The following is a 16716-nucleotide window of genomic DNA, read 5'->3' as shown; positions in this document are numbered from 1 at the left end:
ACTCAATATGCTATATGAGTAAGGACTTGCTTTTCTCTGTTGCCTCTCTTCTCCTCTGTATGAGTTACACTAAAACTAACTTGGCTCAAGTGACAAGATGACGATATTTGTTTAATGGTGTTTCTCAGAGAGCAGACAACAACTGAATTACAGAGGGCATATGATAATAACTGAAAATACTTTCAAGAGAATATGAGTTGCAAATTGCCTCAATACAAATTAATAAGCAGCAGAACTCCTGTCACAGTCTAGGTGTTCAATAAATATTTGTTGAACTAATTACACATTTATAAGTGTAATTAGTGTAATATGAGGATTACTTCACCTCCATAGAGCAGCTCACTTCTGTAGATACCTTGGCCAGGATGTAACAGTGACTCTAAAGGCACAAATTCCACAGTTAAATGATGAAAAGACAAAAACAAGAAGGAAGAGGTCCTGGGATCTAACGAGGACCTTGTGGACAATGAGCATGAAGAAATTCTTTCAAGAGCTGGGGTCTCCCATTGCACACTGAAACATCATAGTGCCAGTGCCTAGGTCTGACTCAACAAAGCACCACCTCTGAGTCATCTGACCACTTCCTGGGTTTTCCCCCTTGAAGTCTTCACACCCAGGGTCTGCATGTACCCCACCCTGCAGGGGATGATCTCAACTAGGTTCATTAACTAAAGCCTTGACAGACCCTTCTGATGTAATGGTCCCTGTGAAACCCGGAGTCCCATCTCTGGAGACTGTGAGGGAAGAGGGTTTAAGCAATGACAATTAGTTGGGAATTTTCTCCTTCGTGTCATCTCTGAGAACCATCTGACCTCACAAGTAAGACTCTCTGTGATGAGAAAGGGTGGTGTGTGCCTTACAGGAAATTCGAAAATGACCTCAGGGCATTACATACATGATTAGCAAGAGGGTAAAATATAGGATTGGAATCTTGCTTCTGATTTTTAGAGTAGAAAGAAAATTGGGCTAGGGCAGGGGAAGAGACGTCACTGAGGAAGGGTATATTTGATGATACAGCCTAAGAGAAAAAGAGCTCTCCAAAGTCTTCCTCATTCTTCCACAAATATTTATTGAGTGCTTGGGATGGAGCAAGTCACTGTTCCAGCCCTTCCTCCTCCTCATCCCTGTTTTCTCCTCCTGCCAACTCTCTTTTTGTTGTTCCCAGTTTGAATATTTTTCACACTCAGAGCTGTATAAACTTCTCTTCATCACCAGATTCTTTGATCTATGAACAATAGCAGCTCTTTGAATAGCAGAATAGGAATATCTGTTTCATAATTTCACTTTTTTTACAGACTTTGAACGTCACCATGTCAGGAAAATGTAAAGTTAAAGGGTTCCCATGGTTTGACCACACCCTGACCTCCTTTTGGTTTTCTTATTCCCTTTTCATAGTGTTTTTATTTTTTACCCAATTTGGTCACACTCTTTTGAGGCTAATTATATACTGGCCTTGCAATCTTCACAAGATTTGCACATGACAAGTTCTGATTTGCTTGTTAGTCAGTGAAGGCAATCTTCAAAATGAAGCTTCATAAATAACCAAAAGGAAGATTTTATACTCAACAGTAAAGCTAATTTATACTTACAAGGATTTTTCCATGATGCATTATACAGTGTTAGGCATAATATTTTAATCTCCTACACTTTAACACACATTTCAGCCATCCTGACTTTGATTGACCTATGGCGTCTGGATGCTTCATAATGTATTGTGGAACATACAGCACTACATCATATTATGGGCTGTAATGTGTTATTATGCAATTTCTTCAGACTCTCTCTCCTCCACCTTCTTTTTTTTTCTCTCTCTTCTTTTTTTTTTTGAGACATAGTCTCACTCTGTTGCCCAGGCTGGAGTGCAGTGGCGAGATCATGGCTCATGGCAGCCTCAACCTCCTGAGCCCAAGCAATCCTCCCACCTCAGCCTCCTGAGTAGCTGGAACTACAGGCACACACCACCGCACCTGGCTACTTTTTTTTTTTTTTTATAAAGACAGGGTTTCACCACGTTACCCAGACTGAACTCCTGGAATCCACCCATCCTCAGCCTCCCAAAGTGTTGGGATTACAGGTGTGAGCCACCACACCGGGTTTCTCCTTCACTTTCTTACTCATGTGTACACACACACACATGCACGCACAAGCATCCACACACACACACAGTTAGATGCTTATATGAAGTGGTCCCCAAACTTAAATGATATTTCTCTCTCTTCCATGACATTGCCCACTAGTTATTTTCTGTTAGCTGAACAAAGGCAATTCTCTTCATTTCTGTGAGACTCTAAAGACGTGTTTACATAAGTAGCAACTCATACCAACAACCTAAATATAGAATCATTCTTCCTAGGTTTCCCTCAGTGGGTCATCATATAGTACCATCAATGATCTGACCAACAAATAACTTATTAGGAGAAAATGTGTTATCATAAACAAGGTGCACAGAGATCTGGGTTCTAGAAATTGCTCAACTGTTAATTAGCATTGTGACCTTCAGGAACTCATTTAACCTTTCAGAACCTTTTAAACCGGTCCTATCTACTTCCCGGGTTAGGAGGATACAATAGGGTAATGTCTGTGAAAGGAGCCTAAACATTAATATCCACACGAGCAACTTTTAAAGTCAACCCTATACAACTTCGCAGAGTTGTTTTAGAATAAAAAAAGATTTCTCTGTACTCAAACATATCAATTGTGAAACTATTTTAGAAGTGGGGATTGATTAACTTTGAAGACTACCAACCACATGTATTCAAAGAAACTGTATGATCACACTATATGAGGCACTACAAAATCCTAATTTGTTTGTATTCCAAGATTCCAATTCAGGCCTCTTCTGTGACACTCAAATCCCGCACCTCTATACCTAATCAGGCTCAGACACTTTACAGAATACTGACAACTCGTGACAGCTGTAAGTATAGCTATCCTTCAAAAATCCAGGTGGACAGAGACTTTGCTTTTCATAAGGATTTCCCACATACACAACCAATTAAGAGATTAAAAGGACATACCAGTTTTCAAATGTGTTATTCACCGACACAGGCAGTGTGCTGGCACTGTGTTTTGACTGCACTGACAGGAGCATATTTATAGGGAAGAATTCCACCTAGATTCTTTTCTTCAGCTCATTACAATTGATTTGTTACTGGTGTAAACCCAGGGTTATTATAATAATTAGTGCAGACATTAATGTAATGAAATAGTGTTTTCCAGCTAAAGTAATATTCAGACGCAAGCCTGGTTTTCCTCCACTGTTAACTGGAGTCCTCCAAACACTCCGAGACTGAGGCGGTTCTTGATGCTCCATATGAAGCCGAGGTTCCTCTACTTTTATTCTTTTTTTTGGTTTCACTGTTGAACCTTTCTAGGTCGCAATTACACCTGGTTTGTATAATGCAGTGCCAATGAAGTGACAAACACTATCACATAAGTCAAAGGCAGGATTTGGAGAGTGCAGGTGTTCAGAAGATTGCACACCATGCAATGTTTGACTGTGGGATTCATTATGGGTTATGGGAAGATAGCAGCGCTTGAAGGGCTCCAGTGACAGAAACACATTTGCAGCTTGCTGCCAAGCCATACCGATGTGGAGGGAATGTTTAAAAGCATCTAATAGAGACATGTTCAAGATCACCTGAGCCGCCTTTGTGGCTCTTGGGCCTGGTTTGTTAGAGCCACAGGCTCACACACCTGCCAAGAAGTGTGAACACCCCTCCAGGTCTTTGTAAAATGCATCTGTGTGTAACTTTTGATAGCTTTTACAAAATATGCAATTACTGTTCAGAGTGAGTTTCCTTCAGCTGCTTTCTAGTCAAGGGAAGTAGGTGGATTCTCAGTGGGCTGGAATTCCAAATGCCACTTGGATCCTGGGCTGTGGGCCTTTTTATATTGTCTGTGCATGTATTTCAGGCATGTTCAAGCTGAAAGGCTTAAGGTTCAAAGGGCATGTAGTCTGGAAAAAAATCACAGGTTTGTGTTAAAAATTGACCTTTGTAATAAATGTGGGAATGGTGATTTGAAGTAAATAATAAGAAATCATTAGGTTGTGGTGAAGAAAATGTGCCAATATGCTCTGACATTCATATTTCACAGTATCAATTGCCTTCTTATGTGTCAAAATCATGAATAAGATTTTTTTGGGAGGAGGGTGTTGAGTTGCAAACTCATTAACAGTAGGCTTTGGAAATGGAAGCAAATGGTGTTGAAGTGGTTGCTGCAGCCTTGGTGGTGAAGAGAATGATGAGGCTTACCACAGCTTTCTCCTGTTGCCTGAGGTCTCAGACCCTGTAACAATCTCCAGGACAGTCACCTGAGAGGGAGACCCACCTGCATCTGAGCTGGGGGACTCTGGGGTTTCATAGCTTTAGAGATTTGGGAGTTGCAAATCAAATTCTTCATACTTGGCCACAGGAGAAACGTTCAGCTTGAGAAAAGTTGGGTGGAGGCAATGGTGACCATTTTACGTTAATTTATTTTGGTCTGCGGTTAATTCTCTACTAGCTTCAGTTAGCACTGGAGTCTTTCAGCACCACGGATCCTTTCTTCTATTTCATGAACTTTCTTTTCCCCTTCACCCTTCAGGTCCAGCTCTTTGGCTTTCCTCAGAAGTCCCCTTGCGGGCCCTTCTTTCCATAGGCACTGCTCCATTGTGGCACAAGAATTATATTTGCTCTCAGGCCAGAGGCTGTGAAATTCTTTCCTAAGGTTATGGCCTTCCAGAGGAGACTCTGGCCCTCATTCTAGGAAGTCACAGCTTACGACATCCTCTCAGGGAAGTTTTTGGCAAATCACACTATCAGAGATGGTAAAGAATACTAAAAGTTCAAGTCAATGCCATGCTCTTGCTGAAGGCCTGGCCTTGTCAAGGCTTCTGGGGCAACCTGCAACCTGCTCCCTCCACCCCACCCCCATGCCTCCACAGACTCTTCCTTGCTAGCAATGCATCACGTGCCTCTGTTTTCCCAGTTGCATCCTGCTGAGTCTCTTCGGCCTCTGGGCTTCTCAGCCTGGGTCTTTGCTCGGGAGAGCCTTCACAGAACTGAAGCTGTTTCTCCAGGTATGTTTTACAATGCTATTAACAACACTGTTTTTAACAGCTGTATAGAAGCCTCGCACAAGGACTATACGATTCCATTTGTATCCAATTCAAGAATAGGCCAACTAAACTATGGCGACAGAGATCAGATCCCCTATGAGCGTCAGGATGTTTTTAAAAGAGGGCAATTTCTGGGTGATAGAAATATTTTATATGTTAGCTGGGCTGTTGGTTATACAAGTAAATACATTTTTCAAAACTCGTCTAACTGAATACTTAATATCTGTGCATCTCACTGTAAATTTAAAATAAAAATAAAATACAGCAAATATAAAAACTGTATCACGGGGGGTAAAAGAATAATGAAAGTTCCAATTACACACAGTTGGATCAAAATGTGTAGCCAGCCCAGCTCAGGAAATACCTTACTTAGACATACTATTCTTTTCTCTCCTTTCCTTCCTTCCTTCCTTCTTGTTACATTACTTCTGTGTGCTTGTATATCAAAAAACAAATGGTACAATTGAACAAAGTGATTTGCATGGGGTTTAATAAAGGGGCTATTGCATAGGATGGGGTAAGGAAATGAACAAGGTGTAGTGCACAACTGTGGGGCTTAGTCACAGTGGGGAGCCACTGCCACCCCTAGACCTGAAGGGGTAACAGTCAGAAGACTTCTGAAACCCAGAAAGGAAAGCTGTATGGAGCAGGCCTCCTCAAAAGAGCCACGGCCTTAAAGAAAGGGACACAACCAATTCCCAGCTACTTCGCTCATTTCCAGACCTTATTGTTTTCTTACGTCTCAGTACCCAGCTGGGGCCTCCTAAAGACCTACACGACCAGAAGCTAACTAGAAGGGAGCTTGAAGTCTGGCCTCCCAAGGTACAGAGCTAGGAGAGGGGTGAAAAGTGGATGTGGGGGACAAGCCAAGGATATACAGCCCCACTGGTCACTGCAGTACCCCTGGTGCTATGAATACAACAAAGGCAAAAAACCCTGTTACTTAGGAATCGTACATTCTTGATGGAGGCACTAGAAAAAAAAAACGGAGGATCAAAATATGTCATCAATATGTGGGTGCAGAGAAGAGTGTCTAAACCAGATGGAAAACTGAGACAGAGGGAGTGTTGGAGACAAGGCTGGGGAGCACTGTCATCAAAGGCTTCCTCCAAGAGGCATGGCCTGTGATCAGTCTTCAATAGGGTGCAGGTAGAGAGATGGAAGAGAGCAGAGAGCGCATATGAGAGCAGGTGGGACAGCTTGTACAAAGGCCAAGCAGTGACAGGCTGGTTCCATGTTGCAAAGACTGGACCATATGGTAAAAGGACAAGAGGGTGGAGGTGAAGCCGGAAGAGAGGACGAGGGCCAGGTCACAGACAGTAGTGATTGGGCATGAACTTCGTTCTGTGGACAATAGATAGCCACTGAGATAGTCTCAGTAGGCAAGAGACACCGCCAAGTGTCACTTTCAAAGACTGCACAGTAATGAGGCAGTGTCTGTGCTGGTTTGAGGTGAGGTGAGATTGGAGCCTGGAGATGAGTTAGGAGCTAACAGTGAGAGAGTCAGTGGGAGGCAAAGAGAGAGACACACAGAGCACTCCTCTCCTAAGCCAGGCACACCCATACCTGGCTTCCCCTTTCTGCGTTTATACAACGTGCACATTCCCTGCCCATGTGAGCTGCTCCTACTCCCGAGACACGCCAAGAAGGAATGTGTCTTTCCATCGGTGGACTCCTCAAACTAAATTTTGTTTGAGCTCCCCTCCCTGGTGTCTCTTCTCTGCTAGGGCTGGGCTGAATGCTCTTCTCCAGGCTGCCAAAGGACTCCCAGGTTCAAGCGATTCTCCAGGCTCCCAAAGGACTCCCAGGTTCAAGCGATTCTCCAGGCTCCCAAAGGACTCCCAGGTTCAAGCGATTCTCCAGGCTCCCAAAGGACTCCCAGGTTCAAGCTATTCTCCAGGCTCCCAAAGGACTCCCAGGTTCAAGCGATTCTCCAGGCTCCCAAAGGACTCCCAGGTTCAAGCTATTCTCCAGGCTCCCAAAGGACTCCCAGGTTCAAGCGATTCTCCAGGCTCCCAAAGGACTCCCAGGTTCAAGCTATTCTCCAGGCTCCCAAAGGACTCCCAGGTTCAAGCGATTCTCCAGGCTCCCAAGGACTCCCAGGTTCAAGCTATTCTCCAGGCTCCCAAAGGACTCCCAGGTTCAAGCTAGTCTCCAGGCTCCCAAAGGACTCCCAGGTTCAAGTGATTCTCCAGGCTCCCAAAGGACTCCCAGGTTCAAGCGATTCTCCTTGAGAATAAACCCCTACGTCCTAACATTTACAGCATTACAATGAAAGGAATTGCTCATGTCTCTCTTCCACCCACTGAGAAGTGAGGTTCTTGGAGGCTGGGGCCTCATCTTATGTACCCCTGTATCTGCAGATCTTGGTTCACAGTAGGTTTTTTATAAGTTCCCTGCCTTAAATTGAACTGAACTTCTGACCTTTTCTCTGCCTAAGCCCCCAGCTTTTGGAAAGATGGAGTTGGAGAGAGAAAGCATGCTCCTGACTGGCCAGATTCACTGAATCAACCCCGAGGCTCCAAAGGGTGACAGATAGTACAGTCAGATCACATCGCATCTGAATTCCCAGCCAGATGTCTGGGTTCTCTAAAATTCCCTTTACCCCAGTTATTTCTTACCTTCTGAAGATCCAATAGCAACATCAAGTGAAATGGTATTTTGGAGAAATTTGTGAACTGTAAAGAGACACATAGCATTGACTTACTGTATACCAGGTATATTAATTCATAATTAATTTCTTTTTCTTTTTTTCTTTCTTTCTTTTTTTTTTTTTTTTTGAGATGGAGCCTCACTCTGTTGCCCAGGCTAGAGTGCAGAGGCATGATCTCAGCTCACTGCAACCTTCGCCTCCCAGGTTCAAGTGATTCTCCTGTCTCAGCCTCCCGAGTAGCTGAGACTACAGGTGCCTGCCACCATGCCCAGCTAATTTTTGTATTTTTAGTAGAAACTGGGTTTCACCATGTTGACCTGGCTGGTCTCAAACTCCTGACCTCAAGTGATCCACCCGCCTCGGTCTCCCAAGGTGCTGGGATTACAGGCGTGAGCCACGGCGCCTGGCCAACACTTAATTTCTCAGATACCTGGATATAGTCAGTTTACATATGAACACAGGAAACACTGAAAAATATACCAATGAGATCAGGCAGTCTCCAATAAAGCCCGATGCATAAGGGTTCAAATCTGCTATATGTGCTCTTCTATCCTAAAATTCCTCAAGAAAAGATGAAAGAATCCAAACAGTGAGGTAATGCTGCTGGCCTGGCTATCCCAAAGGATGTAGTGGTGGAAGGATGTATCACAAGGAGACAGTTGCTAGGAGGGTAAAGGAAAATCAGAACAGTTACAATTTACTGGTATGTACTTTTGGGGCCAGATAGCTTATCTTTAATGCTCATTACGGTCAGGTAGGGTAGATGTAATTTTTATCCTCATTTTACAGATAGGTTCTCTAAAGTTAACAATTAGTTTTTTCATTCACCAGACATTTATTGGGCCGCTATTAGATACCAGACACTGTGCTAGTTCAGCACCTTTTCGAAAGCCACTCAGCAGACCTGGGTTCTGAACTCTTACCGGTCTATAGGTCGAAATATTCTGATCTTTTCACTACACAATTTTCCTTTTTCAGCCCACTCAGTTGCAGCTTTGGAGCAAGATTTCCATTGTATTAGTAAAACAGTGACTTTTTGGGACACTGTGTTAGTGCAATATTTTCAAACTTACAGGGTTCAGATAGCATCTCACCTAAAGCTCCCAGCATTTTAACACCAAGTCTGCGGAAGCGGCAGGCAGTCTAATTCAGTCTTGTGCACAGTTCTCTATGTGGGCAGCATGCATCTGTAGAAGCTTTCAGTGGGCGGGATTTAATTCCCCACACTTTTAGTTATGTTGTTACTGGGACTTTAATATGTCCTAAGTTTTGATAGAGCGATTATAAAACGCATGTTAGTTATTTCTGTGACAAATACAGGCTCCGCGGATGCCTTGAATAAACTTTTCTTTCCTTCATACTCTACTACACCCAACCCTCCCCTTCATGGCTCCCTGTGGCCTACTTCAGGGCAATTAATAAGAAAAATATCTTCCCTTCTCACACCTCTCAGATATTTTAGCTTGAATGGGACTCTTATGGCTGGTGGCCACCAGCTTCAACATCGCTCCATGCTATTTTCAAAGATTGTTGAGAAATAAGTGGGAACAAGGTCACAATGCCCACCACTGTGTGCCCAATAGTATAATGGCCATGCCAGTTGCAAGCCATACTGCAAAGACCAGTTTAAAAGCAAGCTCCCAGAGAGTGAAACACTGGGTTTGATGACATCAGAGGTAGATGCTTCTCCTTCCATGGTCTCTGTTCTCCCCTACACATTTCCCACCATCAAAGTACCTCTCTATGAGCAATGTCAAATCTTTCTTGAAGCCACAAGTGAAGAATTCAATTAATAATTAATTTTTGTGTATTTAGAAAGCTATGGGAGATTAAGGGAAAAATCTAATTATAAAAATAAGAGCTAAAATTTATTTAGTTCCTGTTGAGTATTTTTGAATACTTAGTATGAGCTAGACAGTATGCTAAGCAATTTATGTACATCTCATTTAACCCTTAGAAAAACTCCTATACCATAACAAAACTCAGCCATTCATTCATCCAGTCAGTCAGTCATTCAACAAACATGCCCTTAGCATTTACTACATGTGAGATACTATTCTAGGTCTTGGGAATACAGTTTTGAATAAGACACAGGTCTGGGCCAGGGGTGGTGGCTCATGCCTGTAATCCCAGCACTTCTGGAGGTCAAGGCGGGCAGATCACAAGGCCAGGAGTTCAAGACCAGCCTGACCACCCCATCGCTACTAAAAATACAAAAATTATCCAGGAGTGGTGGCACGTGCCTGCAGTCCCCGCTACTTGGGAGGCTGAGGCAGGAGAATCGCTTGAACCTGGGAGGTGGAGGTTACAGTGAGCTGAGATTGTGCCACTCTACTCCAGCCTGAGTGATAGAGCAAGACTCCATCTCAAAAAAAAAAAAAAAAGACATGGGTCTGATTGAGTTAAAATCTAGCCATGAAAGCAGATAGCAAACAAGAAGGTAAAGAAGATCATTTCGGGTAGTAATCAGTAGCATAAAGAAAATAAAATGGGATGGTGCAATAAAGATTGACATTAAATAGGGTAATCAGGAAAGAACTCTTTGAGGCTGTGCCAGGCCTACGTGATAGGATAAAGTCAGATGTACTTTTATCTAGGAGAAGAACACTTTTAAAAAAAATTAAAAAAAAAAAATAAGCACAGAGATCCTGAAATTGTAAATAAAATTAAGAGAAAGAGGAAGAAACCTAGTCTGACCAGACCATAGTTAGCAAATGAGAGAATATTAGATTAGGGATAAGATCATAGATTAGTGCCAGTACTTACAAGGCTTTGTAGGCTATGGAAGGAATTAGATTGTATTCTGAGGATCAGAACAGGAGAGTGGCGTGGTCTGGTTTACAATTTTAAAAGATCACCATGGAAAATGAATTGTGGGCATCCGAGATTATAAACAGAGAGATAAGTCACAGGACTATTGAACAATTCAGGAGAAAGATCATGGTGGTTTAGGATTCTGGTGGTAGACATGAAAATGATTGCATATTCAGGACAGATGCAGGAGAAGTTTTGGAGGTGGAGCTGTTAGGCATTAAGATAAATGTGGGTGAAGATGATGGGAAGAAAATGGAGGATGACTCATAGTTTTCAGCTTGAGCAGTTAGAGTGTGTCATAATTGAGAGGGGAATGAGTGGGGGAAGAGTGGGTTTTTTTGTGTGCTCTTTTTGGTGGGGATTGGGTTGAGGGAAATCCAGTTTTGTTTGACATGGATTTTTGGCATTCAATAAGGATGCCAAGTTGGACAGATGGGTCTAGCACCTGGGAGAGCAGTCAGGGCTGGACATATAAACTTGGGAGTTATTAGCATCTTAACTTTTAGGTAAAGACTTGGGACTGAATGTGATATTCTAGGAATAATGCAGAAAAGGAAGAAAAGAGAGTTCAGGCCTGAGTTCTAAGTCACTTCAAGACTTAAAAGTTAGGTAGAGAGAGAGGATCTGGCAGAGGAGGTTAAAAGGGAAGGGCAGTAAAGTAGGTAGAAAACCAGGAGAGAGTGGAGTCACCAGATGCCAAGAGATGGAAGTATTTTTAGAAGGAAAGAGTGATCTCTCATGTTAGTTGACATTGACAGGTTGAATAAGATAACAACAGAGAGTGACCATGGAATGACATGGAAGCCAAGGAAAGTGAAGCTTGAACAGACAGAAATGAGAATTGGGGAAGCAGAACTAGACAGAGGCATAGACAGATAAGAGTCACTTGTTCAGAGTTTGAACCAAATTCAAGATTTGAACCCAGGGAGTCTGATTTCAAAGCTAGACTAATAAACTTATCTCTGTGTCTGGGAAAATGATAAAGGTGACACCCAGTTATCCCTATCCTTTCTTTTATGAGTAACCAGTGTTCAGTGACATTAGAAAGCCAATGAACTGTGGATGTTCTCTGATCTAGAGAAGGGCTGTGTAACTCTGACCAGATAGGCAGTGTGGGGCAGATTGTGCCAGGAAAGGCAATATGGTAGGAGATATTTTGAGAGAGCATCTTTCAAATTACATAGTTTAATTATTTACATATGTATAGCTCTTTACATTTCATAAAGCATTATATTATACATTCTCTCATTTGATTTCCACAGCAACCCAGTAAGTTAGAAACAGTTCTAACAAAAAGGCATATACCTGAATGGCAATTCATGAGAACGGCAGGGCAAAGATTCCAGTTACATGTGAATCATTTGAGAGATCAAATAATTTTTGTTTGGTTTTCAGTCAGCATAGCTAGTTTGACCTCTGTTGTGATATGAATACTGAAAACCCTGTACTATTACACTATGCACTCCTCTATTCATCCACTCATTCATCCACCCATCCACCTATCCATCCATTCGTGAGAACTGCAATGCACACCTGGTTTTAGCCTTGTCATAAGGTCTTCACTTTCAAATCATGGTTCTAATCCTTGAGAAGTGTATGTTTGTTGAGAAGAAAAAGTAACAAAAGTACATAAAGACAGCATTGGCTGTGATCAACATACAGACGTGTATGGTGCCTTACACGCCAGGCACTTCACTCTCTTCTCTTTTCTGCATTACTGCTAAGATATCACATTCAGTCCCAAGTCTTTACCACCTATAAGCTAACATGCTAATAACTCCCAAATTTATATGCCCAGCCCTGACTGCTCTCCCAGGTGCTAGACCCATCTGTTAATCGGTTATCTGCCAGGGTTAATGCGTACTGAAATGTGCCAGTCAGAAGAAGCATGATAAAACCCAAAGAAGGAGTTGGTCAGTTTGCTCTGAATGAGGTAAAATGACTTCACTGAAGTGTTGCCAGATTGGATTGATGAATTTTAAGGTACAGGGGTAGCTGCAATGAAGGGAAGGTTGCAAAAGATTTAGAACCAATTCTTCAGGCAGAAGGAGTAACATGAGTAAGGGCATGGAGGGGTGAAACAATGTCGGTGTGTTTGTGCAACTGCAGTTAGCTTAGCATGACTGAGCACGGGCTAGAGACAGAGGGTAGGTAAAGTGATAACTGAGATTATTAGTAATAGCTAACGACAGTGCAAGAATTATTTCATTGAAATTTCAGACAAACCCAAGGAGATAAACACTACAATTTCTCCCATTTTACATATGTGAAAACTGAGGCATTAAGAATTTAAGTAATTTGCTCTAGATCACAAAGCTAGGCAGCTGAAATGAGATTTGAACCTAGGCAAACTGGTTCCAGAGTTCTATTCCTCAAGCACCACATTGAAGACCTATTTTGCAATTCTAAAGTTTGTTTTTTTCTCTACAGGAAATGGGAATCCAGTGAAATTTCATATACAGTCACTTTCATAGAATCCCATGGTTCCTTTGGTAGAATTCAGACTTTTCTGAATAGAATTCAGGCTATCTATGAGCTTGGATAGAAAAAAATTTAATATCTATATTTTTAAAATAGGGTCTTGCTATGTTGCCCTGGCTGGAGCACAGTAGCTATTCACAGGCGATCCAACTACTGATCAGCACCGGAATTATGACCTGCTCTGCTTCCGACCTGGGTCCATTCACCCCTCTTTTGCCAGCCCAGGAGGTCCCGCTAACAGGAGGTTACCATATTGATGCTGAACTTAGTGTGGACACTCAATTGGCATTGCTCACTACAGCCCAGAACTTTTGGGTTCAAGTGTTCCTCCTGCTTCAGGCTCCCAAGTAGCTGTGACTAGAGGCACGTGCCACCATGCCCAGCTACATCTTTATACAAATGTCTAAGTGTACCATAGCGTTTTCTTAAACTATGAATTTAGGTAACAAATATCAGTAGTATTCACGGTACCTGTGACTGAAATATTTTCACATCTCATCAAATTTGTTTCGGGTATCTTGAAATGACATTTACACTCTGTGCTACTCAAAATTACAATAGTTATTAGACCTGATACTAGATCTTATTATTTCATGCATTAATGAGGATGTGCATATATTATTATATCACGAATTTGTTTTTAAAATTTAGATAGCTGTATTTCAATGTAATTTTTTTTGTAATTCTCTACATGTAAAATCATTATTAGGAGAAGAGATCCACAGGCTTCTCCAGTCTGCCAAAAGAATCAAGGTACACACACATTAGATATAGTTCAAATTCGCATGCTATATAAAAATCCCCTTGATTCCATTATTTGGAGGCAACTGTGTAGAAATAGTTTGTTTCCAGTGACTGGGGAGTTCACTAATAAATAAATACCTATCATTTATTTAAAGCTCAAAATGTTAAAGATTCTTTTTTTATATTGGAAGTTATAACTGCTTTGTTAGACTTTCTCTTCTCTCCTCACTTTTAGAATTGCCCTTCCCTCTTGAGCTGCATTCCTTTTAAAAAATGTGAAAAATCTCTGTCTGGTTTCTTTGAAATCTGTTTTCCTGAAGGCCAAAGTAGCTCTCTGACTCTTCCCAGAATTCCCACCCCTCACTCTTACAAATCTCCAAAATATAGGGGTAAATATCTCATAAATTTCCTGTCCCTGATGCATCATCATCTAGCCCTTCCCTGAAATTCATAGTTAAGTCGCAGTTCCCCTTATCACTTCCTCAAACATCTGAGAGATGAAACTGTTAGTAAAGCAAGTCAAGAATTTACTAGATACATGCTTTTAGCAGAATGAAACTTTCAGCAGCTGTCTAGATAAAGCCTCAGCCCTACCCCCATCACTTCTGGATCCTGTTCTGTGTCAGTATTATTGGATGTATTCAGAAAACACTATGCATCTCCTCTCTGGCCATTTAGTGTAAAGCTGACCTCCATGACAATATCAATTCTATTTCTCTCTCCTTTTATCATCACCCAACTCATCATCGTATTTCTACACGTTGCTTCATGAATTTTCATACAGGTGCATGCTTTCCTGACAAGTTAGATCTATTTCTTTTGTAAAAGTTTATCTTTCCACTGCCATCTTCCAGTTGGCAATCATCTCCTTCTTCCCATCAAGTCACAGTGATTTCTGTTTTCTTTGGCTGCCACTGTAAATTTGCTGCAAGGAAAGGATTTCAAGTTCCTGGAGACTATCTGTGCTGCACTGGGTATAACCACAGAGTTAGAAAGGACTGCTACCAGCACCCCTCAAAGGAAACTTGGCAAAAGAAATCCACTTCCCATCACCTTGCCACAGCTGCAAATGCCATTGTCAGGCAATTTATATTGAACTTTTACAAAGTGTTTCAAGACAGAAAACTAGTGGGAGTTGGTAGAGGCAGTGCTGTTTTTACACTTCTCATTTGTTCCTTGGTGTCTGAGATATAAGTTCACTCAAAAAAGAATGTTAGGAACTAGTTTTGCTCCAAATGCCAAAAGAACAGTACTCTTAGCTATTTTCTGACTAAAGGGGACTAGAATATTATATAGAAGAAATTAATCCATACAACTTCTTTCTTTTCCCAAGGTGTTTTGTTTCCATTTATAAGTGTGGGATAAAATCTTTCAGGAAAAAGAAAAATGAAGGGTGAAAAGCAAAGTACCCAGTTCTGGATTTCCTGAACGTAAATACATACACTTTTTTCATAGTATTTTTGAAGTTGTATTTACAGAGAACAAATCTATTCATAACACATGAGCCAGTTTCTTTGGCTCATGCATTTATTTTGATAGAGATTGGGATAAAACCAGTACAACCTTTAGAAGGTAGTGACTGAAAACAGTAAGAGGCTCTATGGCTGAGAATGCCCAGATGGCCGGGTTGTTTGAGCACGGAAGATAAGTAACTATGCTGCAATGCTCACTGTTACTACTGGACAAAATCTTGCAATGGCCTATTTGAAGGGCAGTAGGAAGCCAAAGTCCAGTAATGATCGTAAAATGAATATTGAATAAGCTATTTACTCTGGTGTAGTGAAAGACATCATGTTTAAACCTGAAGATTTAGAGATCTCAGATATCTTGTTGTCTAACCTGAAAATTCAGAGGAGAACCGGTAGACCACTGAACTAGATGGCTATGAAGTGAACCAAGAGTATGAGGCTCCTAACTGCCAGTCTCTTGCTCAACCTATTGCCTTGAAGAAATTGCTGGACACATTGATTCCTCTCCTTTTCTCCTCTAGCTTCCACGACATCACCCCTTGGTTTTCCTCTTGTCATCTGACCATTGCCTCTAAATTTAAAGTTCTTCAGTCACAGGCTCCTGCTTTTTAAAATGTTCACTTCACCTAAGTTTGCACCTTTGGGTTTCTTCTCTTCTCAATTGACATTCTCCTTGGGCAAACTTTTTCCCTGCTGTTACCTCAGTTACCAAGGGAGAAGGGAAGAAGGAGCAACAAGTATCAAGTACAGCAGAATGATTCACTAAGGATAGGAAATATTCAAAAAGACTGTAAGAAGGGGAGTTATTTATGGCCAAATTTTCAGCAAAATGATGGATCAGAAGATCCAGAGATTAAAGAGAGTGGTTTGGGGGAGAAACACAGACTACTTTTAATTTACAGAAATTTGGAAGAGAGAATATGGTAGCCAACTGAAATAGATTTTTGACTTTATTTTTAGGACGGGAGATAACTTGAGCATATTTATTAGCTGAATGCAGGGTCAGTGATGAGGATGACTAAAAATGAGAGGGTAAAAGAACTGATGGAACGAAATCCCAGAGGAGTTATGGGAGACCTGGGTCAAGGGGACAGATGGAGGGGCAGGCCTTGAGCAGCCAGGCACCTCATTCTCTGAGAGTAGACAGAAGAGGGAAGGATGGGTGAATATAGATCTGTTGATATGTGGGGGCAACAGTTGGGACAATTTATGCCAGATTCTTTCCCTTTTATAAGTAAGTGGCAAGGCAAGATGTTCTGCAGAAAGTGAGAGAAACCTCACAAATACCAGCCCTCATGTTTGAAATGAAAGGAACTGATTTGAGGTGAAGAGACCATAGCTAAGAACATATCAAGAATTCACGCACAGCACCGAGGAACCAGTTGAAGCTGGAAAAACATATTTGTAGTGGTTCACACCTGCATGGTAATTTTTTCTTCAGTTATGCTTATTTG

At 41.7% G+C, this 16716-nt stretch overlaps 1 long non-coding RNA gene across 1 annotated transcript in view; it reads left to right on the top strand.

Moving 5' to 3' along the window:
• Window positions 1-661: 661 nt before the first annotated feature.
• Window positions 662-16716, top strand: part of LOC126930094 (uncharacterized) — a 31486-nt gene continuing 15431 nt past the window's right edge. Inside the window, exons 1-2 of the long non-coding RNA XR_007717446.1 lie at window positions 662-819; window positions 4972-5062. This is a non-coding gene — a long non-coding RNA (uncharacterized LOC126930094). The remainder of the gene's footprint in view (window positions 820-4971; window positions 5063-16716) is intronic.

Source organism: Macaca thibetana, chromosome 11, assembly GCF_024542745.1.
Source record: "Macaca thibetana thibetana isolate TM-01 chromosome 11, ASM2454274v1, whole genome shotgun sequence".
In the NCBI taxonomy this organism is placed as follows: domain Eukaryota; kingdom Metazoa; phylum Chordata; class Mammalia; order Primates; family Cercopithecidae; genus Macaca; species Macaca thibetana.
Note: the sequence above shows the minus strand (reverse complement) of the source record. Positions and strands in the feature narration are given on the sequence as shown.